Genomic DNA, 25,033 nt, shown 5'->3' on the forward strand with positions numbered 1-25,033 from the left:
TTGAAATAAGTAAGCAAGGTTAGTTTGTATTTCATCCAACAATCTGTGCTACAAATTATGGCTACAGTATATGCAATTTCATCCACTTTTTGAGATTGCCTTTCGCTTACGGCCACACCGGCCTGAGTACGCCTGATCTCGTCCGATCTCGGAAGCTAAGCAGGGTCGGGCCTGGTTAGTACTTGGATGGGAGACCGCCTGGGAATACCAGGTGCTGTAAGCTTTTTGTCACTGCCTTGTGGAATTTCAACTCTTTGTCCGTTTTTTCCCACAAGGCTGAAATATGTGCCCTCGCTTTGAAATAAGTAAGCAAGGTTAGTTTGTATTTCATCCAACAATCTGTGCTACAAATTATGGCTACAGTATATGCAATTTCATCCACTTTTTGAGATTGCCTTTCGCTTACGGCCACACCGGCCTGAGTACGCCTGATCTCGTCCGATCTCGGAAGCTAAGCAGGGTCGGGCCTGGTTAGTACTTGGATGGGAGACCGCCTGGGAATACCAGGTGCTGTAAGCTTTTTGTCACTGCCTTGTGGAATTTCAACTCTTTGTCCGTTTTTTCCCACAAGGCTGAAATATGTGCCCTCGCTTTGAAATAAGTAAGCAAGGTTAGTTTGTATTTCATCCAACAATCTGTGCTACAAATTATGGCTACAGTATATGCAATTTCATCCACTTTTTGAGATTGCCTTTCGCTTACGGCCACACCGGCCTGAGTACGCCTGATCTCGTCCGATCTCGGAAGCTAAGCAGGGTCGGGCCTGGTTAGTACTTGGATGGGAGACCGCCTGGGAATACCAGGTGCTGTAAGCTTTTTGTCACTGCCTTGTGGAATTTCAACTCTTTGTCCGTTTTTTCCCACAAGGCTGAAATATGTGCCCTCGCTTTGAAATAAGTAAGCAAGGTTAGTTTGTATTTCATCCAACAATCTGTGCTACAAATTATGGCTACAGTATATGCAATTTCATCCACTTTTTGAGATTGCCTTTCGCTTACGGCCACACCGGCCTGAGTACGCCTGATCTCGTCCGATCTCGGAAGCTAAGCAGGGTCGGGCCTGGTTAGTACTTGGATGGGAGACCGCCTGGGAATACCAGGTGCTGTAAGCTTTTTGTCACTGCCTTGTGGAATTTCAACTCTTTGTCCGTTTTTCCCACAAGGCTGAAATATGTGCCCTCGCTTTGAAATAAGTAAGCAAGGTTAGTTTGTATTTCATCCAACAATCTGTGCTACAAATTATGGCTACAGTATATGCAATTTCTTCCACTTTTTGAGTGACACAAAGATGCTTATCTAAATGGTGGAAATGCAACAGCTGTTAATCAGGCTCACTTTGACTTTACATAGTGCACCAAGAGATAGTTTCTCGCTTACGGCCACACGGCCTGAGTACGTCTGATCTCGGAAGCTAAGCAGGGTCGGGCCTGGTTAGTACTTGGATGGGAGACCGCCTGGGAATACCAGGTGCTGTAAGCTTTTTGTCACTGCCTTGTGGAATTTCAACTCTTTGTCCGTTTTTTCCCACAAGGCTGAAATATGTGCCCTCGCTTTGAAATAAGTAAGCAAGGTTAGTTTGTATTTCATCCAACAATCTGTGCTACAAATTATGGCTACAGTATATGCAATTTCATCCACTTTTTGAGATTGCCTTTCGCTTACGGCCACACCGGCCTGAGTACGCCTGATCTCGTCCGATCTCGGAAGCTAAGCAGGGTCGGGCCTGGTTAGTACTTGGATGGGAGACCGCCTGGGAATACCAGGTGCTGTAAGCTTTTTGTCACTGCCTTGTGGAATTTCAACTCTTTGTCCGTTTTTTCCCACAAGGCTGAAATATGTGCCCTCGCTTTGAAATAAGTAAGCAAGGTTAGTTTGTATTTCATCCAACAATCTGTGCTACAAATTATGGCTACAGTATATGCAATTTCATCCACTTTTTGAGATTGCCTTTCGCTTACGGCCACACCGGCCTGAGTACGCCTGATCTCGTCCGATCTCGGAAGCTAAGCAGGGTCGGGCCTGGTTAGTACTTGGATGGGAGACCGCCTGGGAATACCAGGTGCTGTAAGCTTTTTGTCACTGCCTTGTGGAATTTCAACTCTTTGTCCGTTTTTTCCCACAAGGCTGAAATATGTGCCCTCGCTTTGAAATAAGTAAGCAAGGTTAGTTTGTATTTCATCCAACAATCTGTGCTACAAATTATGGCTACAGTATATGCAATTTCATCCACTTTTTGAGATTGCCTTTCGCTTACGGCCACACCGGCCTGAGTACGCCTGATCTCGTCCGATCTCGGAAGCTAAGCAGGGTCGGGCCTGGTTAGTACTTGGATGGGAGACCGCCTGGGAATACCAGGTGCTGTAAGCTTTTTGTCACTGCCTTGTGGAATTTCAACTCTTTGTCCGTTTTTTCCCACAAGGCTGAAATATGTGCCCTCGCTTTGAAATAAGTAAGCAAGGTTAGTTTGTATTTCATCCAACAATCTGTGCTACAAATTATGGCTACAGTATATGCAATTTCATCCACTTTTTGAGATTGCCTTTCGCTTACGGCCACACCGGCCTGAGTACGCCTGATCTCGTCCGATCTCGGAAGCTAAGCAGGGTCGGGCCTGGTTAGTACTTGGATGGGAGACCGCCTGGGAATACCAGGTGCTGTAAGCTTTTTGTCACTGCCTTGTGGAATTTCAACTCTTTGTCCGTTTTTTCCCACAAGGCTGAAATATGTGCCCTCGCTTTGAAATAAGTAAGCAAGGTTAGTTTGTATTTCATCCAACAATCTGTGCTACAAATTATGGCTACAGTATATGCAATTTCATCCACTTTTTGAGATTGCCTTTCGCTTACGGCCACACCGGCCTGAGTACGCCTGATCTCGTCCGATCTCGGAAGCTAAGCAGGGTCGGGCCTGGTTAGTACTTGGATGGGAGACCGCCTGGGAATACCAGGTGCTGTAAGCTTTTTGTCACTGCCTTGTGGAATTTCAACTCTTTGTCCGTTTTTTCCCACAAGGCTGAAATATGTGCCCTCGCTTTGAAATAAGTAAGCAAGGTTAGTTTGTATTTCATCCAACAATCTGTGCTACAAATTATGGCTACAGTATATGCAATTTCATCCACTTTTTGAGATTGCCTTTCGCTTACGGCCACACCGGCCTGAGTACGCCTGATCTCGTCCGATCTCGGAAGCTAAGCAGGGTCGGGCCTGGTTAGTACTTGGATGGGAGACCGCCTGGGAATACCAGGTGCTGTAAGCTTTTTGTCACTGCCTTGTGGAATTTCAACTCTTTGTCCGTTTTTTCCCACAAGGCTGAAATATGTGCCCTCGCTTTGAAATAAGTAAGCAAGGTTAGTTTGTATTTCATCCAACAATCTGTGCTACAAATTATGGCTACAGTATATGCAATTTCATCCACTTTTTGAGATTGCCTTTCGCTTACGGCCACACCGGCCTGAGTACGCCTGATCTCGTCCGATCTCGGAAGCTAAGCAGGGTCGGGCCTGGTTAGTACTTGGATGGGAGACCGCCTGGGAATACCAGGTGCTGTAAGCTTTTTGTCACTGCCTTGTGGAATTTCAACTCTTTGTCCGTTTTTTCCCACAAGGCTGAAATATGTGCCCTCGCTTTGAAATAAGTAAGCAAGGTTAGTTTGTATTTCATCCAACAATCTGTGCTACAAATTATGGCTACAGTATATGCAATTTCTTCCACTTTTTGAGTGACACAAAGATGCTTATCTAAATGGTGGAAATGCAACAGCTGTTAATCAGGCTCACTTTGACTTTACATAGTGCACCAAGAGATAGTTTCTCGCTTACGGCCACACCGGCCTGAGTACGTCTGATCTCGGAAGCTAAGCAGGGTCGGGCCTGGTTAGTACTTGGATGGGAGACCGCCTGGGAATACCAGGTGCTGTAAGCTTTTTGTCACTGCCTTGTGGAATTTCAACTCTTTGTCCGTTTTTTCCCACAAGGCTGAAATATGTGCCCTCGCTTTGAAATAAGTAAGCAAGGTTAGTTTGTATTTCATCCAACAATCTGTGCTACAAATTATGGCTACAGTATATGCAATTTCATCCACTTTTTGAGATTGCCTTTCGCTTACGGCCACACCGGCCTGAGTACGCCTGATCTCGTCCGATCTCGGAAGCTAAGCAGGGTCGGGCCTGGTTAGTACTTGGATGGGAGACCGCCTGGGAATACCAGGTGCTGTAAGCTTTTTGTCACTGCCTTGTGGAATTTCAACTCTTTGTCCGTTTTTTCCCACAAGGCTGAAATATGTGCCCTCGCTTTGAAATAAGTAAGCAAGGTTAGTTTGTATTTCATCCAACAATCTGTGCTACAAATTATGGCTACAGTATATGCAATTTCTTCCACTTTTTGAGTGACACAAAGATGCTTATCTAAATGGTGGAAATGCAACAGCTGTTAATCAGGCTCACTTTGACTTTACATAGTGCACCAAGAGATAGTTTCTCGCTTACGGCCACACCGGCCTGAGTACGCCTGATCTCGTCCGATCTCGGAAGCTAAGCAGGGTCGGGCCTGGTTAGTACTTGGATGGGAGACCGCCTGGGAATACCAGGTGCTGTAAGCTTTTTGTCACTGCCTTGTGGAATTTCAACTCTTTGTCCGTTTTTTCCCACAAGGCTGAAATATGTGCCCTCGCTTTGAAATAAGTAAGCAAGGTTAGTTTGTATTTCATCCAACAATCTGTGCTACAAATTATGGCTACAGTATATGCAATTTCATCCACTTTTTGAGATTGCCTTTCGCTTACGGCCACACCGGCCTGAGTACGCCTGATCTCGTCCGATCTCGGAAGCTAAGCAGGGTCGGGCCTGGTTAGTACTTGGATGGGAGACCGCCTGGGAATACCAGGTGCTGTAAGCTTTTTGTCACTGCCTTGTGGAATTTCAACTCTTTGTCCGTTTTTTCCCACAAGGCTGAAATATGTGCCCTCGCTTTGAAATAAGTAAGCAAGGTTAGTTTGTATTTCATCCAACAATCTGTGCTACAAATTATGGCTACAGTATATGCAATTTCATCCACTTTTTGAGATTGCCTTTCGCTTACGGCCACACCGGCCTGAGTACGCCTGATCTCGTCCGATCTCGGAAGCTAAGCAGGGTCGGGCCTGGTTAGTACTTGGATGGGAGACCGCCTGGGAATACCAGGTGCTGTAAGCTTTTTGTCACTGCCTTGTGGAATTTCAACTCTTTGTCCGTTTTTTCCCACAAGGCTGAAATATGTGCCCTCGCTTTGAAATAAGTAAGCAAGGTTAGTTTGTATTTCATCCAACAATCTGTGCTACAAATTATGGCTACAGTATATGCAATTTCATCCACTTTTTGAGATTGCCTTTCGCTTACGGCCACACCGGCCTGAGTACGCCTGATCTCGTCCGATCTCGGAAGCTAAGCAGGGTCGGGCCTGGTTAGTACTTGGATGGGAGACCGCCTGGGAATACCAGGTGCTGTAAGCTTTTTGTCACTGCCTTGTGGAATTTCAACTCTTTGTCCGTTTTTTCCCACAAGGCTGAAATATGTGCCCTCGCTTTGAAATAAGTAAGCAAGGTTAGTTTGTATTTCATCCAACAATCTGTGCTACAAATTATGGCTACAGTATATGCAATTTCATCCACTTTTTGAGATTGCCTTTCGCTTACGGCCACACCGGCCTGAGTACGCCTGATCTCGTCCGATCTCGGAAGCTAAGCAGGGTCGGGCCTGGTTAGTACTTGGATGGGAGACCGCCTGGGAATACCAGGTGCTGTAAGCTTTTTGTCACTGCCTTGTGGAATTTCAACTCTTTGTCCGTTTTTTCCCACAAGGCTGAAATATGTGCCCTCGCTTTGAAATAAGTAAGCAAGGTTAGTTTGTATTTCATCCAACAATCTGTGCTACAAATTATGGCTACAGTATATGCAATTTCATCCACTTTTTGAGATTGCCTTTCGCTTACGGCCACACCGGCCTGAGTACGCCTGATCTCGTCCGATCTCGGAAGCTAAGCAGGGTCGGGCCTGGTTAGTACTTGGATGGGAGACCGCCTGGGAATACCAGGTGCTGTAAGCTTTTTGTCACTGCCTTGTGGAATTTCAACTCTTTGTCCGTTTTTTCCCACAAGGCTGAAATATGTGCCCTCGCTTTGAAATAAGTAAGCAAGGTTAGTTTGTATTTCATCCAACAATCTGTGCTACAAATTATGGCTACAGTATATGCAATTTCTTCCACTTTTTGAGTGACACAAAGATGCTTATCTAAATGGTGGAAATGCAACAGCTGTTAATCAGGCTCACTTTGACTTTACATAGTGCACCAAGAGATAGTTTCTCGCTTACGGCCACACCGGCCTGAGTACGCCTGATCTCGTCCGATCTCGGAAGCTAAGCAGGGTCGGGCCTGGTTAGTACTTGGATGGGAGACCGCCTGGGAATACCAGGTGCTGTAAGCTTTTTGTCACTGCCTTGTGGAATTTCAACTCTTTGTCCGTTTTTTTCCCACAAGGCTGAAATATGTGCCCTCGCTTTGAAATAAGTAAGCAAGGTTAGTTTGTATTTCATCCAACAATCTGTGCTACAAATTATGGCTACAGTATATGCAATTTCTTCCACTTTTTGAGTGACACAAAGATGCTTATCTAAATGGTGGAAATGCAACAGCTGTTAATCAGGCTCACTTTGACTTTACATAGTGCACCAAGAGATAGTTTCTCGCTTACGGCCACACCGGCCTGAGTACGTCTGATCTCGGAAGCTAAGCAGGGTCGGGCCTGGTTAGTACTTGGATGGGAGACCGCCTGGGAATACCAGGTGCTGTAAGCTTTTTGTCACTGCCTTGTGGAATTTCAACTCTTTGTCCGTTTTTTCCCACAAGGCTGAAATATGTGCCCTCGCTTTGAAATAAGTAAGCAAGGTTAGTTTGTATTTCATCCAACAATCTGTGCTACAAATTATGGCTACAGTATATGCAATTTCATCCACTTTTTGAGATTGCCTTTCGCTTACGGCCACACCGGCCTGAGTACGCCTGATCTCGTCCGATCTCGGAAGCTAAGCAGGGTCGGGCCTGGTTAGTACTTGGATGGGAGACCGCCTGGGAATACCAGGTGCTGTAAGCTTTTTGTCACTGCCTTGTGGAATTTCAACTCTTTGTCCGTTTTTTCCCACAAGGCTGAAATATGTGCCCTCGCTTTGAAATAAGTAAGCAAGGTTAGTTTGTATTTCATCCAACAATCTGTGCTACAAATTATGGCTACAGTATATGCAATTTCTTCCACTTTTTGAGTGACACAAAGATGCTTATCTAAATGGTGGAAATGCAACAGCTGTTAATCAGGCTCACTTTGACTTTACATAGTGCACCAAGAGATAGTTTCTCGCTTACGGCCACACCGGCCTGAGTACGCCTGATCTCGTCCGATCTCGGAAGCTAAGCAGGGTCGGGCCTGGTTAGTACTTGGATGGGAGACCGCCTGGGAATACCAGGTGCTGTAAGCTTTTTGTCACTGCCTTGTGGAATTTCAACTCTTTGTCCGTTTTTTCCCACAAGGCTGAAATATGTGCCCTCGCTTTGAAATAAGTAAGCAAGGTTAGTTTGTATTTCATCCAACAATCTGTGCTACAAATTATGGCTACAGTATATGCAATTTCATCCACTTTTTGAGATTGCCTTTCGCTTACGGCCACACCGGCCTGAGTACGCCTGATCTCGTCCGATCTCGGAAGCTAAGCAGGGTCGGGCCTGGTTAGTACTTGGATGGGAGACCGCCTGGGAATACCAGGTGCTGTAAGCTTTTTGTCACTGCCTTGTGGAATTTCAACTCTTTGTCCGTTTTTTCCCACAAGGCTGAAATATGTGCCCTCGCTTTGAAATAAGTAAGCAAGGTTAGTTTGTATTTCATCCAACAATCTGTGCTACAAATTATGGCTACAGTATATGCAATTTCATCCACTTTTTGAGATTGCCTTTCGCTTACGGCCACACCGGCCTGAGTACGCCTGATCTCGTCCGATCTCGGAAGCTAAGCAGGGTCGGGCCTGGTTAGTACTTGGATGGGAGACCGCCTGGGAATACCAGGTGCTGTAAGCTTTTTGTCACTGCCTTGTGGAATTTCAACTCTTTGTCCGTTTTTTCCCACAAGGCTGAAATATGTGCCCTCGCTTTGAAATAAGTAAGCAAGGTTAGTTTGTATTTCATCCAACAATCTGTGCTACAAATTATGGCTACAGTATATGCAATTTCTTCCACTTTTTGAGTGACACAAAGATGCTTATCTAAATGGTGGAAATGCAACAGCTGTTAATCAGGCTCACTTTGACTTTACATAGTGCACCAAGAGATAGTTCTCGCTTACGGCCACACCGGCCTGAGTACGCCTGATCTCGTCCGATCTCGGAAGCTAAGCAGGGTCGGGCCTGGTTAGTACTTGGATGGGAGACCGCCTGGGAATACCAGGTGCTGTAAGCTTTTTGTCACTGCCTTGTGGAATTTCAACTCTTTGTCCGTTTTTTCCCACAAGGCTGAAATATGTGCCCTCGCTTTGAAATAAGTAAGCAAGGTTAGTTTGTATTTCATCCAACAATCTGTGCTACAAATTATGGCTACAGTATATGCAATTTCATCCACTTTTTGAGATTGCCTTTCGCTTACGGCCACACCGGCCTGAGTACGCCTGATCTCGTCCGATCTCGGAAGCTAAGCAGGGTCGGGCCTGGTTAGTACTTGGATGGGAGACCGCCTGGGAATACCAGGTGCTGTAAGCTTTTTGTCACTGCCTTGTGGAATTTCAACTCTTTGTCCGTTTTTTCCCACAAGGCTGAAATATGTGCCCTCGCTTTGAAATAAGTAAGCAAGGTTAGTTTGTATTTCATCCAACAATCTGTGCTACAAATTATGGCTACAGTATATGCAATTTCATCCACTTTTTGAGATTGCCTTTCGCTTACGGCCACACCGGCCTGAGTACGCCTGATCTCGTCCGATCTCGGAAGCTAAGCAGGGTCGGGCCTGGTTAGTACTTGGATGGGAGACCGCCTGGGAATACCAGGTGCTGTAAGCTTTTTGTCACTGCCTTGTGGAATTTCAACTCTTTGTCCGTTTTTTCCCACAAGGCTGAAATATGTGCCCTCGCTTTGAAATAAGTAAGCAAGGTTAGTTTGTATTTCATCCAACAATCTGTGCTACAAATTATGGCTACAGTATATGCAATTTCATCCACTTTTTGAGATTGCCTTTCGCTTACGGCCACACCGGCCTGAGTACGCCTGATCTCGTCCGATCTCGGAAGCTAAGCAGGGTCGGGCCTGGTTAGTACTTGGATGGGAGACCGCCTGGGAATACCAGGTGCTGTAAGCTTTTTGTCACTGCCTTGTGGAATTTCAACTCTTTGTCCGTTTTTCCCACAAGGCTGAAATATGTGCCCTCGCTTTGAAATAAGTAAGCAAGGTTAGTTTGTATTTCATCCAACAATCTGTGCTACAAATTATGGCTACAGTATATGCAATTTCATCCACTTTTTGAGATTGCCTTTCGCTTACGGCCACACCGGCCTGAGTACGCCTGATCTCGTCCGATCTCGGAAGCTAAGCAGGGTCGGGCCTGGTTAGTACTTGGATGGGAGACCGCCTGGGAATACCAGGTGCTGTAAGCTTTTTGTCACTGCCTTGTGGAATTTCAACTCTTTGTCCGTTTTTTCCCACAAGGCTGAAATATGTGCCCTCGCTTTGAAATAAGTAAGCAAGGTTAGTTTGTATTTCATCCAACAATCTGTGCTACAAATTATGGCTACAGTATATGCAATTTCATCCACTTTTTGAGATTGCCTTTCGCTTACGGCCACACCGGCCTGAGTACGCCTGATCTCGTCCGATCTCGGAAGCTAAGCAGGGTCGGGCCTGGTTAGTACTTGGATGGGAGACCGCCTGGGAATACCAGGTGCTGTAAGCTTTTTGTCACTGCCTTGTGGAATTTCAACTCTTTGTCCGTTTTTTCCCACAAGGCTGAAATATGTGCCCTCGCTTTGAAATAAGTAAGCAAGGTTAGTTTGTATTTCATCCAACAATCTGTGCTACAAATTATGGCTACAGTATATGCAATTTCATCCACTTTTTGAGATTGCCTTTCGCTTACGGCCACACCGGCCTGAGTACGCCTGATCTCGTCCGATCTCGGAAGCTAAGCAGGGTCGGGCCTGGTTAGTACTTGGATGGGAGACCGCCTGGGAATACCAGGTGCTGTAAGCTTTTTGTCACTGCCTTGTGGAATTTCAACTCTTTGTCCGTTTTTTTCCCACAAGGCTGAAATATGTGCCCTCGCTTTGAAATAAGTAAGCAAGGTTAGTTTGTATTTCATCCAACAATCTGTGCTACAAATTATGGCTACAGTATATGCAATTTCATCCACTTTTTGAGATTGCCTTTCGCTTACGGCCACACCGGCCTGAGTACGCCTGATCTCGTCCGATCTCGGAAGCTAAGCAGGGTCGGGCCTGGTTAGTACTTGGATGGGAGACCGCCTGGGAATACCAGGTGCTGTAAGCTTTTTGTCACTGCCTTGTGGAATTTCAACTCTTTGTCCGTTTTTTCCCACAAGGCTGAAATATGTGCCCTCGCTTTGAAATAAGTAAGCAAGGTTAGTTTGTATTTCATCCAACAATCTGTGCTACAAATTATGGCTACAGTATATGCAATTTCATCCACTTTTTGAGATTGCCTTTCGCTTACGGCCACACCGGCCTGAGTACGCCTGATCTCGTCCGATCTCGGAAGCTAAGCAGGGTCGGGCCTGGTTAGTACTTGGATGGGAGACCGCCTGGGAATACCAGGTGCTGTAAGCTTTTTGTCACTGCCTTGTGGAATTTCAACTCTTTGTCCGTTTTTTCCCACAAGGCTGAAATATGTGCCCTCGCTTTGAAATAAGTAAGCAAGGTTAGTTTGTATTTCATCCAACAATCTGTGCTACAAATTATGGCTACAGTATATGCAATTTCATCCACTTTTTGAGATTGCCTTTCGCTTACGGCCACACCGGCCTGAGTACGCCTGATCTCGTCCGATCTCGGAAGCTAAGCAGGGTCGGGCCTGGTTAGTACTTGGATGGGAGACCGCCTGGGAATACCAGGTGCTGTAAGCTTTTTGTCACTGCCTTGTGGAATTTCAACTCTTTGTCCGTTTTTTCCCACAAGGCTGAAATATGTGCCCTCGCTTTGAAATAAGTAAGCAAGGTTAGTTTGTATTTCATCCAACAATCTGTGCTACAAATTATGGCTACAGTATATGCAATTTCATCCACTTTTTGAGATTGCCTTTCGCTTACGGCCACACCGGCCTGAGTACGCCTGATCTCGTCCGATCTCGGAAGCTAAGCAGGGTCGGGCCTGGTTAGTACTTGGATGGGAGACCGCCTGGGAATACCAGGTGCTGTAAGCTTTTTGTCACTGCCTTGTGGAATTTCAACTCTTTGTCCGTTTTTTCCCACAAGGCTGAAATATGTGCCCTCGCTTTGAAATAAGTAAGCAAGGTTAGTTTGTATTTCATCCAACAATCTGTGCTACAAATTATGGCTACAGTATATGCAATTTCTTCCACTTTTTGAGTGACACAAAGATGCTTATCTAAATGGTGGAAATGCAACAGCTGTTAATCAGGCTCACTTTGACTTTACATAGTGCACCAAGAGATAGTTTCTCGCTTACGGCACACCGGCCTGAGTACGCCTGATCTCGTCCGATCTCGGAAGCTAAGCAGGGTCGGGCCTGGTTAGTACTTGGATGGGAGACCGCCTGGGAATACCAGGTGCTGTAAGCTTTTTGTCACTGCCTTGTGGAATTTCAACTCTTTGTCCGTTTTTTTCCCACAAGGCTGAAATATGTGCCCTCGCTTTGAAATAAGTAAGCAAGGTTAGTTTGTATTTCATCCAACAATCTGTGCTACAAATTATGGCTACAGTATATGCAATTTCTTCCACTTTTTGAGTGACACAAAGATGCTTATCTAAATGGTGGAAATGCAACAGCTGTTAATCAGGCTCACTTTGACTTTACATAGTGCCCAAGAGATAGTTTCTCGCTTACGGCCACACCGGCCTGAGTACGCCTGATCTCGTCCGATCTCGGAAGCTAAGCAGGGTCGGGCCTGGTTAGTACTTGGATGGGAGACCGCCTGGGAATACCAGGTGCTGTAAGCTTTTTGTCACTGCCTTGTGGAATTTCAACTCTTTGTCCGTTTTTTCCCACAAGGCTGAAATATGTGCCCTCGCTTTGAAATAAGTAAGCAAGGTTAGTTTGTATTTCATCCAACAATCTGTGCTACAAATTATGGCTACAGTATATGCAATTTCATCCACTTTTTGAGATTGCCTTTCGCTTACGGCCACACCGGCCTGAGTACGCCTGATCTCGTCCGATCTCGGAAGCTAAGCAGGGTCGGGCCTGGTTAGTACTTGGATGGGAGACCGCCTGGGAATACCAGGTGCTGTAAGCTTTTTGTCACTGCCTTGTGGAATTTCAACTCTTTGTCCGTTTTTTCCCACAAGGCTGAAATATGTGCCCTCGCTTTGAAATAAGTAAGCAAGGTTAGTTTGTATTTCATCCAACAATCTGTGCTACAAATTATGGCTACAGTATATGCAATTTCATCCACTTTTTGAGATTGCCTTTCGCTTACGGCCACACCGGCCTGAGTACGCCTGATCTCGTCCGATCTCGGAAGCTAAGCAGGGTCGGGCCTGGTTAGTACTTGGATGGGAGACCGCCTGGGAATACCAGGTGCTGTAAGCTTTTTGTCACTGCCTTGTGGAATTTCAACTCTTTGTCCGTTTTTTCCCACAAGGCTGAAATATGTGCCCTCGCTTTGAAATAAGTAAGCAAGGTTAGTTTGTATTTCATCCAACAATCTGTGCTACAAATTATGGCTACAGTATATGCAATTTCATCCACTTTTTGAGATTGCCTTTCGCTTACGGCCACACCGGCCTGAGTACGCCTGATCTCGTCCGATCTCGGAAGCTAAGCAGGGTCGGGCCTGGTTAGTACTTGGATGGGAGACCGCCTGGGAATACCAGGTGCTGTAAGCTTTTTGTCACTGCCTTGTGGAATTTCAACTCTTTGTCCGTTTTTTCCCACAAGGCTGAAATATGTGCCCTCGCTTTGAAATAAGTAAGCAAGGTTAGTTTGTATTTCATCCAACAATCTGTGCTACAAATTATGGCTACAGTATATGCAATTTCATCCACTTTTTGAGATTGCCTTTCGCTTACGGCCACACCGGCCTGAGTACGCCTGATCTCGTCCGATCTCGGAAGCTAAGCAGGGTCGGGCCTGGTTAGTACTTGGATGGGAGACCGCCTGGGAATACCAGGTGCTGTAAGCTTTTTGTCACTGCCTTGTGGAATTTCAACTCTTTGTCCGTTTTTTCCCACAAGGCTGAAATATGTGCCCTCGCTTTGAAATAAGTAAGCAAGGTTAGTTTGTATTTCATCCAACAATCTGTGCTACAAATTATGGCTACAGTATATGCAATTTCATCCACTTTTTGAGATTGCCTTTCGCTTACGGCCACACCGGCCTGAGTACGCCTGATCTCGTCCGATCTCGGAAGCTAAGCAGGGTCGGGCCTGGTTAGTACTTGGATGGGAGACCGCCTGGGAATACCAGGTGCTGTAAGCTTTTTGTCACTGCCTTGTGGAATTTCAACTCTTTGTCCGTTTTTTCCCACAAGGCTGAAATATGTGCCCTCGCTTTGAAATAAGTAAGCAAGGTTAGTTTGTATTTCATCCAACAATCTGTGCTACAAATTATGGCTACAGTATATGCAATTTCATCCACTTTTTGAGATTGCCTTTCGCTTACGGCCACACCGGCCTGAGTACGCCTGATCTCGTCCGATCTCGGAAGCTAAGCAGGGTCGGGCCTGGTTAGTACTTGGATGGGAGACCGCCTGGGAATACCAGGTGCTGTAAGCTTTTTGTCACTGCCTTGTGGAATTTCAACTCTTTGTCCGTTTTTTCCCACAAGGCTGAAATATGTGCCCTCGCTTTGAAATAAGTAAGCAAGGTTAGTTTGTATTTCATCCAACAATCTGTGCTACAAATTATGGCTACAGTATATGCAATTTCATCCACTTTTTGAGATTGCCTTTCGCTTACGGCCACACCGGCCTGAGTACGCCTGATCTCGTCCGATCTCGGAAGCTAAGCAGGGTCGGGCCTGGTTAGTACTTGGATGGGAGACCGCCTGGGAATACCAGGTGCTGTAAGCTTTTTGTCACTGCCTTGTGGAATTTCAACTCTTTGTCCGTTTTTTCCCACAAGGCTGAAATATGTGCCCTCGCTTTGAAATAAGTAAGCAAGGTTAGTTTGTATTTCATCCAACAATCTGTGCTACAAATTATGGCTACAGTATATGCAATTTCATCCACTTTTTGAGATTGCCTTTCGCTTACGGCCACACCGGCCTGAGTACGCCTGATCTCGTCCGATCTCGGAAGCTAAGCAGGGTCGGGCCTGGTTAGTACTTGGATGGGAGACCGCCTGGGAATACCAGGTGCTGTAAGCTTTTTGTCACTGCCTTGTGGAATTTCAACTCTTTGTCCGTTTTTTCCCACAAGGCTGAAATATGTGCCCTCGCTTTGAAATAAGTAAGCAAGGTTAGTTTGTATTTCATCCAACAATCTGTGCTACAAATTATGGCTACAGTATATGCAATTTCATCCACTTTTTGAGATTGCCTTTCGCTTACGGCCACACCGGCCTGAGTACGCCTGATCTCGTCCGATCTCGGAAGCTAAGCAGGGTCGGGCCTGGTTAGTACTTGGATGGGAGACCGCCTGGGAATACCAGGTGCTGTAAGCTTTTTGTCACTGCCTTGTGGAATTTCAACTCTTTGTCCGTTTTTTTCCACAAGGCTGAAATATGTGCCCTCGCTTTGAAATAAGTAAGCAAGGTTAGTTTGTATTTCATCCAACAATCTGTGCTACAAATTATGGCTACAGTATATGCAATTTCTTCCACTTTTTGAGTGACACAAAGATGCTTATCTAAATGGTGGAAATGCAACAGCTGTTAATCAGGCTCACTTTGACTTTACATAGTGCACCAAGAGATAGTTTCTCGCTTACGGCCACACCGGCCTGAGTACGCCTGATCTCGTCCGATCTCGGAAGCTAAGCAGGGTCGGGCCTGGTTAGTACTTGGATGGGAGACCGCCTGGGAATACCAGGTGCTGTAAGCTTTTTGTCACTGCCTTGTGGAATTTCAACTCTTTGTCCGTTTTTTCCCACAAGGCTGAAATATGTGCCCTCGCTTTGAAATAAGTAAGCAAGGTTAGTTTGTATTTCATCCAACAATCTGTGCTACAAATTATGGCTACAGTATATGCAATTTCATCCACTTTTTGAGTGACACAAAGATGCTTATCTAAATGGTGGAAATGCAACAGCTGTTAATCGGCTCACTTTGACTTTACATAGTGCACCAAGAGATAGTTTTTCGCTTACGGCCACACCGCCTGAGTACGACCTGATCTCGGGTCCGATCTCGGAAGCTAAGCAGGGTCGGGCCTGGTTAGTACTTGGATGGGAGACCGCCTGGGAATACCAGGTGCTGTAAGCTTTTGTCACTGCCTTGTGGAATTTCAACTCTTTGTCCGTTTTTTCCCACAAGGCTGAAATATGTGCCCTCGCTTTGAAATAAGTAAGCAAGGTTAGTTTGTATTTCATCCAACAATCTGTGCTACAAATTATGGCTACAGTATATGCAATTTCTTCCACTTTTTGAGTGACACAAAGATGCTTATCTAAATGGTGGAAATGCAACAGCTGTTAATCAGGCTCACTTTGACTTTACATAGTGCACCAAGAGATAGTTTCTCGCTTACGGCCACACCGGCCTGAGTACGCCTGATCTCGTCCGATCTCGGAAGCTAAGCAGGGTCGGGCCTGGTTAGTACTTGGATGGGAGACCGCCTGGGAATACCAGGTGCTGTAAGCTTTTTGTCACTGCCTTGTGGAATTTCAACTCTTTGTCCGTTTTTTCCCACAAGGCTGAAATATGTGCCCTCGCTTTGAAATAAGTAAGCAAGGTTAGTTTGTATTTCATCCAACAATCTGTGCTACAAATTATGGCTACAGTATATGCAATTTCATCCACTTTTTGAGATTGCCTTTCGCTTACGGCCACACCGGCCTGAGTACGCCTGATCTCGTCCGATCTCGGAAGCTAAGCAGGGTCGGGCCTGGTTAGTACTTGGATGGGAGACCGCCTGGGAATACCAGGTGCTGTAAGCTTTTTGTCACTGCCTTGTGGAATTTCAACTCTTTGTCCGTTTTTTCCCACAAGGCTGAAATATGTGCCCTCGCTTTGAAATAAGTAAGCAAGGTTAGTTTGTATTTCATCCAACAATCTGTGCTACAAATTATGGCTACAGTATATGCAATTTCTTCCACTTTTTGAGTGACACAAAGATGCTTATCTAAATGGTGGAATGCAACAGCTGTTAATCAGGCTCACTTTGACTTTACATAGTGCACCAAGAGATAGTTTCTCGCTTACGGCCACACCGGCCTGAGTACGCCTGATCTCGTCCGATCTCGGAAGCTAAGCAGGGTCGGGCCTGGTTAGTACTTGGATGGGAGACCGCCTGGGAATACCAGGTGCTGTAAGCTTTTGTCACTGCCTTGTGGAATTTCAACTCTTTGTCCGTTTTTTCCCACAAGGCTGAAATATGTGCCCTCGCTTTGAAATAAGTAAGCAAGGTTAGTTTGTATTTCATCCAACAATCTGTGCTACAAATTATGGCTACAGTATATGCAATTTCTTCCACTTTTTGAGTGACACAAAGATGCTTATCTAAATGGTGGAAATGCAACAGCTGTTAATCAGGCTCACTTTGACTTTACATAGTGCACCAAGAGATAGTTTCTCGCTTACGGCCACACCGGCCTGAGTACGCCTGATCTCGTCCGATCTCGGAAGCTAAGCAGGGTCGGGCCTGGTTAGTACTTGGATGGGAGACCGCCTGGGAATACCAGGTGCTGTAAGCTTTTTGTCACTGCCTTGTGGAATTTCAACTCTTTGTCCGTTTTTTCCCACAAGGCTGAAATATGTGCCCTCGCTTTGAAATAAGTAAGCAAGGTTAGTTTGTATTTCATCCAACAATCTGTGCTACAAATTATGGCTACAGTATATGCAATTTCTTCCACTTTTGAGTGACACAAAGATGCTTATCTAAATGGTGGAAATGCAACAGCTGTTAATCAGGCTCACTTTGACTTTACATAGTGCACAAGAGATAGTTTCTCGCTTACGGCCACACCGGCCTGAGTACGCCTGATCTCGTCCGATCTCGGAAGCTAAGCAGGGTCGGGCCTGGTTAGTACTTGGATGGGAGACCGCCTGGGAATACCAGGTGCTGTAAGCTTTTTGTCACTGCCTTGTGGAATTTCAACTCTTTGTCCGTTTTTTCCCACAAGGCTGAAATATGTGCCCTCGCTTTGAAATAAGTAAGCAAGGTTAGTTTGTATTTCATCCAACAATCTGTGCTACAAATTATGGCTACAGTATATGCAATTTCATCCACTTTTTGAGATTGCCTTTCGCTTACGGCCACACCGGCCTGAGTACGCCTGATCTCGTCCGATCTCGGAAGCTAAGCAGGGTCGGGCCTGGTTAGTACTTGGATGGGAGACCGCCTGGGAATACCAGGTGCTGTAAGCTTTTTGTCACTGCCTTGTGGAATTTCAACTCTTTGTCCGTTTTTTCCCACAAGGCTGAAATATGTGCCCTCGCTTTGAAATAAGTAAGCAAGGTTAGTTTGTATTTCATCCAACAATCTGTGCTACAAATTATGGCTACAGTATATGCAATTTCATCCACTTTTTGAGATTGCCTTTCGCTTACGGCCACACCGGCCTGAGTACGCCTGATCTCGTCCGATCTCGGAAGCTAAGCAGGGTCGGGCCTGGTTAGTACTTGGATGGGAGACCGCCTGGGAATACCAGGTGCTGTAAGCTTTTTGTCACTGCCTTGTGGAATTTCAACTCTTTGTCCGTTTTTTCCCACAAGGCTGAAATATGTGCCCTCGCTTTGAAATAAGTAAGCAAGGTTAGTTTGTATTTCATCCAACAATCTGTGCTACAAATTATGGCTACAGTATATGCAATTTCTTCCACTTTTTGAGTGACACAAAGATGCTTATCTAAATGGTGGAAATGCAACAGCTGTTAATCAGGCTCACTTTGACTTTACATAGTGCACCAAGAGATAGTTTCTCGCTTACGGCCACACCGGCCTGAGTACGCCTGATCTCGTCCGATCTCGGAAGCTAAGCAGGGTCGGGCCTGGTTAGTACTTGGATGGGAGACCGCCTGGGAATACCAGGTGCTGTAAGCTTTTTGTCACTGCCTTGTGGAATTTCAACTCTTTGTCCGTTTTTTCCCACAAGGCTGAAATATGTGCCCTCGCTTTGAAATAAGTAAGCAAGGTTAGTTTGTATTTCATCCAACAATCTGTGCTACAAATTATGGCTACAGTATATGCAATTTCATCCACTTTTTGAGATTGCCTTTCGCTTACGGCCACACCGGCCTGAGTACGCCTGATCTCGTCCGATCTCGGAAGCTAAGCAGGGTCGGGCCTGGTTAGTACTTGGATGGGAGACCGCCTGGGAATACCAGGTGCTGTAAGCTTTTTGTCACTGCCTTGTGGAATTTCAACTCTTTGTCCGTTTTTTCCCACAAGGCTGAAATATGTGCCCTCGCTTTGAAATAAGTAAGCAAGGTTAGTTTGTATTTCATCCAACAATCTGTGCTACAAATTATGGCTACAGTATATGCAATTTCATCCACTTTTTGAGATTGCCTTTCGCTTACGGCCACACCGGCCTGAGTACGCCTGATCTCGTCCGATCTCGGAAGCTAAGCAGGGTCGGGCCTGGTTAGTACTTGGATGGGAGACCGCCTGGGAATACCAGGTGCTGTAAGCTTTTTGTCACTGCCTTGTGGAATTTCAACTCTTTGTCCGTTTTTTCCCACAAGGCTGAAATATGTGCCCTCGCTTTGAAATAAGTAAGCAAGGTTAGTTTGTATTTCATCCAACAATCTGTGCTACAAATTATGGCTACAGTATATGCAATTTCTTCCACTTTTTGAGTGACACAAAGATGCTTATCTAAATGGTGGAAATGCAACAGCTTTTAATCAGGCTCACTTTGACTTTACATAGTGCACCAAGAGATAGTTTCTCGCTTACGGCCACACCGGCCTGAGTACGCCTGATCTCGTCCGATCTCGGAAGCTAAGCAGGGTCGGGCCTGGTTAGTACTTGGATGGGAGACCGCCTGGGAATACCAGGTGCTGTAAGCTTTTTGTCACTGCCTTGTGGAATTTCAACTCTTTGTCCGTTTTTTCCCACAAGGCTGAAATATGTGCCCTCGCTTTGAAATAAGTAAGCAAGGTTAGTTTGTATTTCATCCAACAATCTGTGCTACAAATTATGGCTACAGTATATGCAATTTCTTCCACTTTTTGAGTGACACAAAGATGCTTATCTAAATGGTGGAAATGCAACAGCTGTTAATCAGGCTCACTTTGACTTTACATAGTGCACCAAGAGATAGTTTCTCGCTTACGGCCACACCGGCCTGAGTACGCCTGATCTCGTCCGATCTCGGAAGCTAAGCAGGGTCGGGCCTGGTTAGTACTTGGATGGGAGACCGCCTGGGAATACCAGGTGCTGTAAGCTTTTTGTCACTGCCTTGTGGAATTTCAACTCTTTGTCCGTTTTTTCCCACAAGGCTGAAATATGTGCCCTCGCTTTGAAATAAGTAAGCAAGGTTAGTTTGTATTTCATCCAACAATCTGTGCTACAAATTATGGCTACAGTATATGCAATTTCATCCACTTTTTGAGATTGCCTTTCGCTTACGGCCACACCGGCCTGAGTACGCCTGATCTCGTCCGATCTCGGAAGCTAAGCAGGGTCGGGCCTGGTTAGTACTTGGATGGGAGACCGCCTGGGAATACCAGGTGCTGTAAGCTTTTTGTCACTGCCTTGTGGAATTTCAACTCTTTGTCCGTTTTTTCCCACAAGGCTGAAATATGTGCCCTCGCTTTGAAATAAGTAAGCAAGGTTAGTTTGTATTTCATCCAACAATCTGTGCTACAAATTATGGCTACAGTATATGCAATTTCATCCACTTTTTGAGATTGCCTTTCGCTTACGGCCACACCGGCCTGAGTACGCCTGATCTCGTCCGATCTCGGAAGCTAAGCAGGGTCGGGCCTGGTTAGTACTTGGATGGGAGACCGCCTGGGAATACCAGGTGCTGTAAGCTTTTTGTCACTGCCTTGTGGAATTTCAACTCTTTGTCCGTTTTTTCCCACAAGGCTGAAATATGTGCCCTCGCTTTGAAATAAGTAAGCAAGGTTAGTTTGTATTTCATCCAACAATCTGTGCTACAAATTATGGCTACAGTATATGCAATTTCTTCCACTTTTTGAGTGACACAAAGATGCTTATCTAAATGGTGGAAATGCAACAGCTGTTAATCAGGCTCACTTTGACTTTACATAGTGCACCAAGAGATAGTTTCTCGCTTACGGCCACACCGGCCTGAGTACGCCTGATCTCGTCCGATCTCGGAAGCTAAGCAGGGTCGGGCCTGGTTAGTACTTGGATGGGAGACCGCCTGGGAATACCAGGTGCTGTAAGCTTTTTGTCACTGCCTTGTGGAATTTCAACTCTTTGTCCGTTTTTTCCCACAAGGCTGAAATATGTGCCCTCGCTTTGAAATAAGTAAGCAAGGTTAGTTTGTATTTCATCCAACAATCTGTGCTACAAATTATGGCTACAGTATATGCAATTTCATCCACTTTTTGAGATTGCCTTTCGCTTACGGCCACACCGGCCTGAGTACGCCTGATCTCGTCCGATCTCGGAAGCTAAGCAGGGTCGGGCCTGGTTAGTACTTGGATGGGAGACCGCCTGGGAATACCAGGTGCTGTAAGCTTTTTGTCACTGCCTTGTGGAATTTCAACTCTTTGTCCGTTTTTTCCCACAAGGCTGAAATATGTGCCCTCGCTTTGAAATAAGTAAGCAAGGTTAGTTTGTATTTCATCCAACAATCTGTGCTACAAATTATGGCTACAGTATATGCAATTTCATCCACTTTTTGAGATTGCCTTTCGCTTACGGCCACACCGGCCTGAGTACGCCTGATCTCGTCCGATCTCGGAAGCTAAGCAGGGTCGGGCCTGGTTAGTACTTGGATGGGAGACCGCCTGGGAATACCAGGTGCTGTAAGCTTTTTGTCACTGCCTTGTGGAATTTCAACTCTTTGTCCGTTTTTTCCCACAAGGCTGAAATATGTGCCCTCGCTTTGAAATAAGTAAGCAAGGTTAGTTTGTATTTCATCCAACAATCTGTGCTACAAATTATGGCTACAGTATATGCAATTTCTTCCACTTTTTGAGTGACACAAAGATGCTTATCTAAATGGTGGAAATGCAACAGCTGTTAATCAGGCTCACTTGACTTTACATTGCACAAGAGTAGTTCTCGCTTACGGCCACACCGGCCTGAGTACGCCTGATCTCGTCCGATCTCGGAAGCTAAGCAGGGTCGGGCCTGGTTAGTACTTGGATGGGAGACCGCCTGGGAATACCAGGTGCTGTAAGCTTTTTGTCACTGCCTTGTGGAATTTCAACTCTTTGTCCGTTTTTTCCCACAAGGCTGAAATATGTGCCCTCGCTTTGAAATAAGTAAGCAAGGTTAGTTTGTATTTCATCCAACAATCTGTGCTACAAATTATGGCTACAGTATATGCAATTTCTTCCACTTTTGAGTGACACAAAGATGCTTATCTAAATGGTGGAAATGCAACAGCTGTTAATCAGGCTCACTTTGACTTTACATAGTGCACCAAGAGATAGTTTCTCGCTTACGGCCACACCGGCCTGAGTACGCCTGATCTCGTCCGATCTCGGAAGCTAAGCAGGGTCGGGCCTGGTTAGTACTTGGATGGGAGACCGCCTGGGAATACCAGGTGCTGTAAGCTTTTTGTCACTGCCTTGTGGAATTTCAACTCTTTGTCCGTTTTTTCCCACAAGGCTGAAATATGTGCCCTCGCTTTGAAATAAGTAAGCAAGGTTAGTTTGTATTTCATCCAACAATCTGTGCTACAAATTATGGCTACAGTATATGCAATTTCATCCACTTTTTGAGATTGCCTTTCGCTTACGGCCACACCGGCCTGAGTACGCCTGATCTCGTCCGATCTCGGAAGCTAAGCAGGGTCGGGCCTGGTTAGTACTTGGATGGGAGACCGCCTGGGAATACCAGGTGCTGTAAGCTTTTTGTCACTGCCTTGTGGAATTTCAACTCTTTGTCCGTTTTTTCCCACAAGGCTGAAATATGTGCCCTCGCTTTGAAATAAGTAAGCAAGGTTAGTTTGTATTTCATCCAACAATCTGTGCTACAAATTATGGCTACAGTATATGCAATTTCTTCCACTTTTGAGTGACACAAAGATGCTTATCTAAATGGTGGAAATGCAACAGCTGTTAATCAGGCTCACTTTGACTTTACATGGTGCACCAAGAGATAGTTTCTCGCTTACGGCCACACCGGCCTGAGTACGCCTGATCTCGTCCGATCTCGGAAGCTAAGCAGGGTCGGGCCTGGTTAGTACTTGGATGGGAGACCGCCTGGGAATACCAGGTGCTGTAAGCTTTTTGTCACTGCCTTGTGGAATTTCAACTCTTTGTCCGTTTTTTCCCACAAGGCTGAAATATGTGCCCTCGCTTTGAAATAAGTAAGCAAGGTTAGTTTGTATTTCATCCAACAATCTGTGCTACAAATTATGGCTACAGTATATGCAATTTCATCCACTTTTTGAGATTGCCTTTCGCTTACGGCCACACCGGCCTGAGTACGCCTGATCTCGTCCGATCTCGGAAGCTAAGCAGGGTCGGGCCTGGTTAGTACTTGGATGGGAGACCGCCTGGGAATACCAGGTGCTGTAAGCTTTTTGTCACTGCCTTGTGGAATTTCAACTCTTTGTCCGTTTTTTCCCACAAGGCTGAAATATGTGCCCTCGCTTTGAAATAAGTAAGCAAGGTTAGTTTGTATTTCATCCAACAATCTGTGCTACAAATTATGGCTACAGTATATGCAATTTCATCCACTTTTTGAGATTGCCTTTCGCTTACGGCCACACCGGCCTGAGTACGCCTGATCTCGTCCGATCTCGGAAGCTAAGCAGGGTCGGGCCTGGTTAGTACTTGGATGGGAGACCGCCTGGGAATACCAGGTGCTGTAAGCTTTTTGTCACTGCCTTGTGGAATTTCAACTCTTTGTCCGTTTTTTCCCACAAGGCTGAAATATGTGCCCTCGCTTTGAAATAAGTAAGCAAGGTTAGTTTGTATTTCATCCAACAATCTGTGCTACAAATTATGGCTACAGTATATGCAATTTCATCCACTTTTTGAGATTGCCTTTCGCTTACGGCCACACCGGCCTGAGTACGCCTGATCTCGTCCGATCTCGGAAGCTAAGCAGGGTCGGGCCTGGTTAGTACTTGGATGGGAGACCGCCTGGGAATACCAGGTGCTGTAAGCTTTTTGTCACTGCCTTGTGGAATTTCAACTCTTTGTCCGTTTTTTCCCACAAGGCTGAAATATGTGCCCTCGCTTTGAAATAAGTAAGCAAGGTTAGTTTGTATTTCATCCAACAATCTGTGCTACAAATTATGGCTACAGTATATGCAATTTCTTCCACTTTTGAGTGACACAAAGATGCTTATCTAAATGGTGGAAATGCAACAGCTGTTAATCAGGCTCACTTTGACTTTACATGTGCACCAAGAGATAGTTCTCGCTTACGGCCACACCGGCCTGAGTACGCCTGATCTCGTCCGATCTCGGAAGCTAAGCAGGGTCGGGCCTGGTTAGTACTTGGATGGGAGACCGCCTGGGAATACCAGGTGCTGTAAGCTTTTTGTCACTGCCTTGTGGAATTTCAACTCTTTGTCCGTTTTTTCCCACAAGGCTGAAATATGTGCCCTCGCTTTGAAATAAGTAAGCAAGGTTAGTTTGTATTTCATCCAACAATCTGTGCTACAAATTATGGCTACAGTATATGCAATTTCATCCACTTTTTGAGATTGCCTTTCGCTTACGGCCACACCGGCCTGAGTACGCCTGATCTCGTCCGATCTCGGAAGCTAAGCAGGGTCGGGCCTGGTTAGTACTTGGATGGGAGACCGCCTGGGAATACCAGGTGCTGTAAGCTTTTTGTCACTGCCTTGTGGAATTTCAACTCTTTGTCCGTTTTTTCCCACAAGGCTGAAATATGTGCCCTCGCTTTGAAATAAGTAAGCAAGGTTAGTTTGTATTTCATCCAACAATCTGTGCTACAAATTATGGCTACAGTATATGCAATTTCTTCCACTTTTGAGTGACACAAAGATGCTTATCTAAATGGTGGAAATGCAACAGCTGTTAATCAGGCTCACTTTGACTTTACATAGTGCACCAAGAGATAGTTTCTCGCTTACGGCCACACCGGCCTGAGTACGCCTGATCTCGTCCGATCTCGGAAGCTAAGCAGGGTCGGGCCTGGTTAGTACTTGGATGGGAGACCGCCTGGGAATACCAGGTGCTGTAAGCTTTTTGTCACTGCCTTGTGGAATTTCAACTCTTTGTCCGTTTTTTCCCACAAGGCTGAAATATGTGCCCTCGCTTTGAAATAAGTAAGCAAGGTTAGTTTGTATTTCATCCAACAATCTGTGCTACAAATTATGGCTACAGTATATGCAATTTCTTCCACTTTTTGAGTGACACAAAGATGCTTATCTAAATGGTGGAAATGCAACAGCTGTTAATCAGGCTCACTTTGACTTTACATGGTGCACCAAGAGATAGTTTCTCGCTTACGGCCACACCGGCCTGAGTACGCCTGATCTCGTCCGATCTCGGAAGCTAAGCAGGGTCGGGCCTGGTTAGTACTTGGATGGGAGACCGCCTGGGAATACCAGGTGC

At 45.6% G+C, this 25,033-nt stretch overlaps 74 non-coding genes and 4 pseudogenes across 74 annotated transcripts in view; all 78 read left to right on the top strand.

The window, feature by feature from the left end:
- Nucleotides 1-104: 104 nt before the first annotated feature.
- Nucleotides 105-223, top strand: LOC118954015. The gene has a single exon (XR_005044200.1). It is a non-coding gene; the product is annotated as a 5S ribosomal RNA (ribosomal RNA).
- Nucleotides 224-400: 177 nt separating this feature from the next.
- LOC118954016 lies at nt 401-519 on the top strand. Its single transcript, XR_005044201.1, has one exon. It is a non-coding gene; the product is annotated as a 5S ribosomal RNA (ribosomal RNA).
- Nucleotides 520-696: 177 nt separating this feature from the next.
- On the top strand, nt 697-815 carry LOC118954018. Its single transcript, XR_005044203.1, has one exon. It is a non-coding gene; the product is annotated as a 5S ribosomal RNA (ribosomal RNA).
- A 177-nt stretch (nt 816-992) lies between these two features.
- On the top strand, nt 993-1,111 carry LOC118954019. The gene has a single exon (XR_005044204.1). It is a non-coding gene; the product is annotated as a 5S ribosomal RNA (ribosomal RNA).
- Nucleotides 1,112-1,370: 259 nt separating this feature from the next.
- LOC118954323 lies at nt 1,371-1,478 on the top strand (annotated as a pseudogene).
- A 177-nt stretch (nt 1,479-1,655) lies between these two features.
- Nucleotides 1,656-1,774, top strand: LOC118954020. Its single transcript, XR_005044205.1, has one exon. It is a non-coding gene; the product is annotated as a 5S ribosomal RNA (ribosomal RNA).
- A 177-nt stretch (nt 1,775-1,951) lies between these two features.
- Nucleotides 1,952-2,070, top strand: LOC118954021. Its single transcript, XR_005044206.1, has one exon. It is a non-coding gene; the product is annotated as a 5S ribosomal RNA (ribosomal RNA).
- Nucleotides 2,071-2,247: 177 nt separating this feature from the next.
- LOC118954022 lies at nt 2,248-2,366 on the top strand. Its single transcript, XR_005044207.1, has one exon. It is a non-coding gene; the product is annotated as a 5S ribosomal RNA (ribosomal RNA).
- A 177-nt stretch (nt 2,367-2,543) lies between these two features.
- On the top strand, nt 2,544-2,662 carry LOC118954023. The gene has a single exon (XR_005044208.1). It is a non-coding gene; the product is annotated as a 5S ribosomal RNA (ribosomal RNA).
- A 177-nt stretch (nt 2,663-2,839) lies between these two features.
- LOC118954024 lies at nt 2,840-2,958 on the top strand. The gene has a single exon (XR_005044209.1). It is a non-coding gene; the product is annotated as a 5S ribosomal RNA (ribosomal RNA).
- Nucleotides 2,959-3,135: 177 nt separating this feature from the next.
- Nucleotides 3,136-3,254, top strand: LOC118954025. The gene has a single exon (XR_005044210.1). It is a non-coding gene; the product is annotated as a 5S ribosomal RNA (ribosomal RNA).
- A 177-nt stretch (nt 3,255-3,431) lies between these two features.
- Nucleotides 3,432-3,550, top strand: LOC118954026. Its single transcript, XR_005044211.1, has one exon. It is a non-coding gene; the product is annotated as a 5S ribosomal RNA (ribosomal RNA).
- A 260-nt stretch (nt 3,551-3,810) lies between these two features.
- LOC118954312 lies at nt 3,811-3,919 on the top strand (annotated as a pseudogene).
- Nucleotides 3,920-4,096: 177 nt separating this feature from the next.
- Nucleotides 4,097-4,215, top strand: LOC118954027. Its single transcript, XR_005044212.1, has one exon. It is a non-coding gene; the product is annotated as a 5S ribosomal RNA (ribosomal RNA).
- Nucleotides 4,216-4,475: 260 nt separating this feature from the next.
- LOC118954029 lies at nt 4,476-4,594 on the top strand. Its single transcript, XR_005044214.1, has one exon. It is a non-coding gene; the product is annotated as a 5S ribosomal RNA (ribosomal RNA).
- Nucleotides 4,595-4,771: 177 nt separating this feature from the next.
- LOC118954030 lies at nt 4,772-4,890 on the top strand. Its single transcript, XR_005044215.1, has one exon. It is a non-coding gene; the product is annotated as a 5S ribosomal RNA (ribosomal RNA).
- A 177-nt stretch (nt 4,891-5,067) lies between these two features.
- Nucleotides 5,068-5,186, top strand: LOC118954031. Its single transcript, XR_005044216.1, has one exon. It is a non-coding gene; the product is annotated as a 5S ribosomal RNA (ribosomal RNA).
- Nucleotides 5,187-5,363: 177 nt separating this feature from the next.
- On the top strand, nt 5,364-5,482 carry LOC118954032. Its single transcript, XR_005044217.1, has one exon. It is a non-coding gene; the product is annotated as a 5S ribosomal RNA (ribosomal RNA).
- A 177-nt stretch (nt 5,483-5,659) lies between these two features.
- Nucleotides 5,660-5,778, top strand: LOC118954033. The gene has a single exon (XR_005044218.1). It is a non-coding gene; the product is annotated as a 5S ribosomal RNA (ribosomal RNA).
- A 177-nt stretch (nt 5,779-5,955) lies between these two features.
- LOC118954034 lies at nt 5,956-6,074 on the top strand. Its single transcript, XR_005044219.1, has one exon. It is a non-coding gene; the product is annotated as a 5S ribosomal RNA (ribosomal RNA).
- Nucleotides 6,075-6,334: 260 nt separating this feature from the next.
- Nucleotides 6,335-6,453, top strand: LOC118954035. Its single transcript, XR_005044220.1, has one exon. It is a non-coding gene; the product is annotated as a 5S ribosomal RNA (ribosomal RNA).
- Nucleotides 6,454-6,714: 261 nt separating this feature from the next.
- Nucleotides 6,715-6,823, top strand: LOC118954313 (annotated as a pseudogene).
- Nucleotides 6,824-7,000: 177 nt separating this feature from the next.
- Nucleotides 7,001-7,119, top strand: LOC118954036. The gene has a single exon (XR_005044221.1). It is a non-coding gene; the product is annotated as a 5S ribosomal RNA (ribosomal RNA).
- A 260-nt stretch (nt 7,120-7,379) lies between these two features.
- Nucleotides 7,380-7,498, top strand: LOC118954037. Its single transcript, XR_005044222.1, has one exon. It is a non-coding gene; the product is annotated as a 5S ribosomal RNA (ribosomal RNA).
- A 177-nt stretch (nt 7,499-7,675) lies between these two features.
- On the top strand, nt 7,676-7,794 carry LOC118954038. Its single transcript, XR_005044223.1, has one exon. It is a non-coding gene; the product is annotated as a 5S ribosomal RNA (ribosomal RNA).
- Nucleotides 7,795-7,971: 177 nt separating this feature from the next.
- LOC118954040 lies at nt 7,972-8,090 on the top strand. Its single transcript, XR_005044225.1, has one exon. It is a non-coding gene; the product is annotated as a 5S ribosomal RNA (ribosomal RNA).
- A 259-nt stretch (nt 8,091-8,349) lies between these two features.
- On the top strand, nt 8,350-8,468 carry LOC118954041. Its single transcript, XR_005044226.1, has one exon. It is a non-coding gene; the product is annotated as a 5S ribosomal RNA (ribosomal RNA).
- Nucleotides 8,469-8,645: 177 nt separating this feature from the next.
- LOC118954042 lies at nt 8,646-8,764 on the top strand. The gene has a single exon (XR_005044227.1). It is a non-coding gene; the product is annotated as a 5S ribosomal RNA (ribosomal RNA).
- A 177-nt stretch (nt 8,765-8,941) lies between these two features.
- On the top strand, nt 8,942-9,060 carry LOC118954043. Its single transcript, XR_005044228.1, has one exon. It is a non-coding gene; the product is annotated as a 5S ribosomal RNA (ribosomal RNA).
- A 177-nt stretch (nt 9,061-9,237) lies between these two features.
- Nucleotides 9,238-9,356, top strand: LOC118954044. Its single transcript, XR_005044229.1, has one exon. It is a non-coding gene; the product is annotated as a 5S ribosomal RNA (ribosomal RNA).
- Nucleotides 9,357-9,532: 176 nt separating this feature from the next.
- Nucleotides 9,533-9,651, top strand: LOC118954045. The gene has a single exon (XR_005044230.1). It is a non-coding gene; the product is annotated as a 5S ribosomal RNA (ribosomal RNA).
- A 177-nt stretch (nt 9,652-9,828) lies between these two features.
- On the top strand, nt 9,829-9,947 carry LOC118954046. The gene has a single exon (XR_005044231.1). It is a non-coding gene; the product is annotated as a 5S ribosomal RNA (ribosomal RNA).
- A 177-nt stretch (nt 9,948-10,124) lies between these two features.
- Nucleotides 10,125-10,243, top strand: LOC118954047. The gene has a single exon (XR_005044232.1). It is a non-coding gene; the product is annotated as a 5S ribosomal RNA (ribosomal RNA).
- A 178-nt stretch (nt 10,244-10,421) lies between these two features.
- LOC118954048 lies at nt 10,422-10,540 on the top strand. Its single transcript, XR_005044233.1, has one exon. It is a non-coding gene; the product is annotated as a 5S ribosomal RNA (ribosomal RNA).
- Nucleotides 10,541-10,717: 177 nt separating this feature from the next.
- On the top strand, nt 10,718-10,836 carry LOC118954049. Its single transcript, XR_005044234.1, has one exon. It is a non-coding gene; the product is annotated as a 5S ribosomal RNA (ribosomal RNA).
- Nucleotides 10,837-11,013: 177 nt separating this feature from the next.
- Nucleotides 11,014-11,132, top strand: LOC118954051. The gene has a single exon (XR_005044236.1). It is a non-coding gene; the product is annotated as a 5S ribosomal RNA (ribosomal RNA).
- A 177-nt stretch (nt 11,133-11,309) lies between these two features.
- On the top strand, nt 11,310-11,428 carry LOC118954052. Its single transcript, XR_005044237.1, has one exon. It is a non-coding gene; the product is annotated as a 5S ribosomal RNA (ribosomal RNA).
- Nucleotides 11,429-11,688: 260 nt separating this feature from the next.
- On the top strand, nt 11,689-11,806 carry LOC118954262. The gene has a single exon (XR_005044447.1). It is a non-coding gene; the product is annotated as a 5S ribosomal RNA (ribosomal RNA).
- Nucleotides 11,807-12,066: 260 nt separating this feature from the next.
- Nucleotides 12,067-12,185, top strand: LOC118954053. Its single transcript, XR_005044238.1, has one exon. It is a non-coding gene; the product is annotated as a 5S ribosomal RNA (ribosomal RNA).
- A 177-nt stretch (nt 12,186-12,362) lies between these two features.
- Nucleotides 12,363-12,481, top strand: LOC118954054. Its single transcript, XR_005044239.1, has one exon. It is a non-coding gene; the product is annotated as a 5S ribosomal RNA (ribosomal RNA).
- Nucleotides 12,482-12,658: 177 nt separating this feature from the next.
- LOC118954055 lies at nt 12,659-12,777 on the top strand. Its single transcript, XR_005044240.1, has one exon. It is a non-coding gene; the product is annotated as a 5S ribosomal RNA (ribosomal RNA).
- Nucleotides 12,778-12,954: 177 nt separating this feature from the next.
- Nucleotides 12,955-13,073, top strand: LOC118954056. Its single transcript, XR_005044241.1, has one exon. It is a non-coding gene; the product is annotated as a 5S ribosomal RNA (ribosomal RNA).
- Nucleotides 13,074-13,250: 177 nt separating this feature from the next.
- On the top strand, nt 13,251-13,369 carry LOC118954057. The gene has a single exon (XR_005044242.1). It is a non-coding gene; the product is annotated as a 5S ribosomal RNA (ribosomal RNA).
- A 177-nt stretch (nt 13,370-13,546) lies between these two features.
- On the top strand, nt 13,547-13,665 carry LOC118954058. The gene has a single exon (XR_005044243.1). It is a non-coding gene; the product is annotated as a 5S ribosomal RNA (ribosomal RNA).
- A 177-nt stretch (nt 13,666-13,842) lies between these two features.
- On the top strand, nt 13,843-13,961 carry LOC118954059. Its single transcript, XR_005044244.1, has one exon. It is a non-coding gene; the product is annotated as a 5S ribosomal RNA (ribosomal RNA).
- Nucleotides 13,962-14,138: 177 nt separating this feature from the next.
- Nucleotides 14,139-14,257, top strand: LOC118954060. The gene has a single exon (XR_005044245.1). It is a non-coding gene; the product is annotated as a 5S ribosomal RNA (ribosomal RNA).
- A 177-nt stretch (nt 14,258-14,434) lies between these two features.
- On the top strand, nt 14,435-14,553 carry LOC118954062. The gene has a single exon (XR_005044247.1). It is a non-coding gene; the product is annotated as a 5S ribosomal RNA (ribosomal RNA).
- A 177-nt stretch (nt 14,554-14,730) lies between these two features.
- LOC118954063 lies at nt 14,731-14,849 on the top strand. Its single transcript, XR_005044248.1, has one exon. It is a non-coding gene; the product is annotated as a 5S ribosomal RNA (ribosomal RNA).
- A 260-nt stretch (nt 14,850-15,109) lies between these two features.
- Nucleotides 15,110-15,228, top strand: LOC118954064. Its single transcript, XR_005044249.1, has one exon. It is a non-coding gene; the product is annotated as a 5S ribosomal RNA (ribosomal RNA).
- A 259-nt stretch (nt 15,229-15,487) lies between these two features.
- LOC118954304 lies at nt 15,488-15,608 on the top strand (annotated as a pseudogene).
- Nucleotides 15,609-15,867: 259 nt separating this feature from the next.
- LOC118954065 lies at nt 15,868-15,986 on the top strand. Its single transcript, XR_005044250.1, has one exon. It is a non-coding gene; the product is annotated as a 5S ribosomal RNA (ribosomal RNA).
- A 177-nt stretch (nt 15,987-16,163) lies between these two features.
- Nucleotides 16,164-16,282, top strand: LOC118954066. The gene has a single exon (XR_005044251.1). It is a non-coding gene; the product is annotated as a 5S ribosomal RNA (ribosomal RNA).
- A 259-nt stretch (nt 16,283-16,541) lies between these two features.
- LOC118954068 lies at nt 16,542-16,660 on the top strand. Its single transcript, XR_005044253.1, has one exon. It is a non-coding gene; the product is annotated as a 5S ribosomal RNA (ribosomal RNA).
- A 259-nt stretch (nt 16,661-16,919) lies between these two features.
- LOC118954069 lies at nt 16,920-17,038 on the top strand. Its single transcript, XR_005044254.1, has one exon. It is a non-coding gene; the product is annotated as a 5S ribosomal RNA (ribosomal RNA).
- A 258-nt stretch (nt 17,039-17,296) lies between these two features.
- On the top strand, nt 17,297-17,415 carry LOC118954070. The gene has a single exon (XR_005044255.1). It is a non-coding gene; the product is annotated as a 5S ribosomal RNA (ribosomal RNA).
- A 177-nt stretch (nt 17,416-17,592) lies between these two features.
- LOC118954071 lies at nt 17,593-17,711 on the top strand. Its single transcript, XR_005044256.1, has one exon. It is a non-coding gene; the product is annotated as a 5S ribosomal RNA (ribosomal RNA).
- Nucleotides 17,712-17,888: 177 nt separating this feature from the next.
- LOC118954072 lies at nt 17,889-18,007 on the top strand. The gene has a single exon (XR_005044257.1). It is a non-coding gene; the product is annotated as a 5S ribosomal RNA (ribosomal RNA).
- A 260-nt stretch (nt 18,008-18,267) lies between these two features.
- Nucleotides 18,268-18,386, top strand: LOC118954074. The gene has a single exon (XR_005044259.1). It is a non-coding gene; the product is annotated as a 5S ribosomal RNA (ribosomal RNA).
- Nucleotides 18,387-18,563: 177 nt separating this feature from the next.
- On the top strand, nt 18,564-18,682 carry LOC118954075. Its single transcript, XR_005044260.1, has one exon. It is a non-coding gene; the product is annotated as a 5S ribosomal RNA (ribosomal RNA).
- A 177-nt stretch (nt 18,683-18,859) lies between these two features.
- Nucleotides 18,860-18,978, top strand: LOC118954076. Its single transcript, XR_005044261.1, has one exon. It is a non-coding gene; the product is annotated as a 5S ribosomal RNA (ribosomal RNA).
- Nucleotides 18,979-19,238: 260 nt separating this feature from the next.
- Nucleotides 19,239-19,357, top strand: LOC118954077. Its single transcript, XR_005044262.1, has one exon. It is a non-coding gene; the product is annotated as a 5S ribosomal RNA (ribosomal RNA).
- Nucleotides 19,358-19,617: 260 nt separating this feature from the next.
- LOC118954078 lies at nt 19,618-19,736 on the top strand. The gene has a single exon (XR_005044263.1). It is a non-coding gene; the product is annotated as a 5S ribosomal RNA (ribosomal RNA).
- Nucleotides 19,737-19,913: 177 nt separating this feature from the next.
- On the top strand, nt 19,914-20,032 carry LOC118954079. Its single transcript, XR_005044264.1, has one exon. It is a non-coding gene; the product is annotated as a 5S ribosomal RNA (ribosomal RNA).
- A 177-nt stretch (nt 20,033-20,209) lies between these two features.
- Nucleotides 20,210-20,328, top strand: LOC118954080. Its single transcript, XR_005044265.1, has one exon. It is a non-coding gene; the product is annotated as a 5S ribosomal RNA (ribosomal RNA).
- A 260-nt stretch (nt 20,329-20,588) lies between these two features.
- Nucleotides 20,589-20,707, top strand: LOC118954081. The gene has a single exon (XR_005044266.1). It is a non-coding gene; the product is annotated as a 5S ribosomal RNA (ribosomal RNA).
- Nucleotides 20,708-20,884: 177 nt separating this feature from the next.
- On the top strand, nt 20,885-21,003 carry LOC118954082. The gene has a single exon (XR_005044267.1). It is a non-coding gene; the product is annotated as a 5S ribosomal RNA (ribosomal RNA).
- A 177-nt stretch (nt 21,004-21,180) lies between these two features.
- LOC118954083 lies at nt 21,181-21,299 on the top strand. Its single transcript, XR_005044268.1, has one exon. It is a non-coding gene; the product is annotated as a 5S ribosomal RNA (ribosomal RNA).
- A 254-nt stretch (nt 21,300-21,553) lies between these two features.
- On the top strand, nt 21,554-21,672 carry LOC118954085. The gene has a single exon (XR_005044270.1). It is a non-coding gene; the product is annotated as a 5S ribosomal RNA (ribosomal RNA).
- A 259-nt stretch (nt 21,673-21,931) lies between these two features.
- LOC118954086 lies at nt 21,932-22,050 on the top strand. Its single transcript, XR_005044271.1, has one exon. It is a non-coding gene; the product is annotated as a 5S ribosomal RNA (ribosomal RNA).
- Nucleotides 22,051-22,227: 177 nt separating this feature from the next.
- On the top strand, nt 22,228-22,346 carry LOC118954087. Its single transcript, XR_005044272.1, has one exon. It is a non-coding gene; the product is annotated as a 5S ribosomal RNA (ribosomal RNA).
- Nucleotides 22,347-22,605: 259 nt separating this feature from the next.
- Nucleotides 22,606-22,724, top strand: LOC118954088. The gene has a single exon (XR_005044273.1). It is a non-coding gene; the product is annotated as a 5S ribosomal RNA (ribosomal RNA).
- A 177-nt stretch (nt 22,725-22,901) lies between these two features.
- On the top strand, nt 22,902-23,020 carry LOC118954089. Its single transcript, XR_005044274.1, has one exon. It is a non-coding gene; the product is annotated as a 5S ribosomal RNA (ribosomal RNA).
- A 177-nt stretch (nt 23,021-23,197) lies between these two features.
- Nucleotides 23,198-23,316, top strand: LOC118954090. Its single transcript, XR_005044275.1, has one exon. It is a non-coding gene; the product is annotated as a 5S ribosomal RNA (ribosomal RNA).
- A 177-nt stretch (nt 23,317-23,493) lies between these two features.
- Nucleotides 23,494-23,612, top strand: LOC118954091. Its single transcript, XR_005044276.1, has one exon. It is a non-coding gene; the product is annotated as a 5S ribosomal RNA (ribosomal RNA).
- A 257-nt stretch (nt 23,613-23,869) lies between these two features.
- Nucleotides 23,870-23,988, top strand: LOC118954092. The gene has a single exon (XR_005044277.1). It is a non-coding gene; the product is annotated as a 5S ribosomal RNA (ribosomal RNA).
- A 177-nt stretch (nt 23,989-24,165) lies between these two features.
- Nucleotides 24,166-24,284, top strand: LOC118954093. The gene has a single exon (XR_005044278.1). It is a non-coding gene; the product is annotated as a 5S ribosomal RNA (ribosomal RNA).
- Nucleotides 24,285-24,543: 259 nt separating this feature from the next.
- On the top strand, nt 24,544-24,662 carry LOC118954094. The gene has a single exon (XR_005044279.1). It is a non-coding gene; the product is annotated as a 5S ribosomal RNA (ribosomal RNA).
- A 260-nt stretch (nt 24,663-24,922) lies between these two features.
- The window catches only part of LOC118954096, a 119-nt gene continuing 8 nt past the window's right edge, over nt 24,923-25,033 (top strand). Inside the window, exon 1 of the ribosomal RNA XR_005044281.1 lies at nt 24,923-25,033. This exon is cut by the window's right edge and continues 8 nt beyond it. This is a non-coding gene — a ribosomal RNA (5S ribosomal RNA).

Source organism: Oncorhynchus mykiss, unplaced genomic scaffold (assembly GCF_013265735.2).
Source record: "Oncorhynchus mykiss isolate Arlee unplaced genomic scaffold, USDA_OmykA_1.1 un_scaffold_379, whole genome shotgun sequence".
In the NCBI taxonomy this organism is placed as follows: Eukaryota; Metazoa; Chordata; class Actinopteri; order Salmoniformes; family Salmonidae; genus Oncorhynchus; species Oncorhynchus mykiss.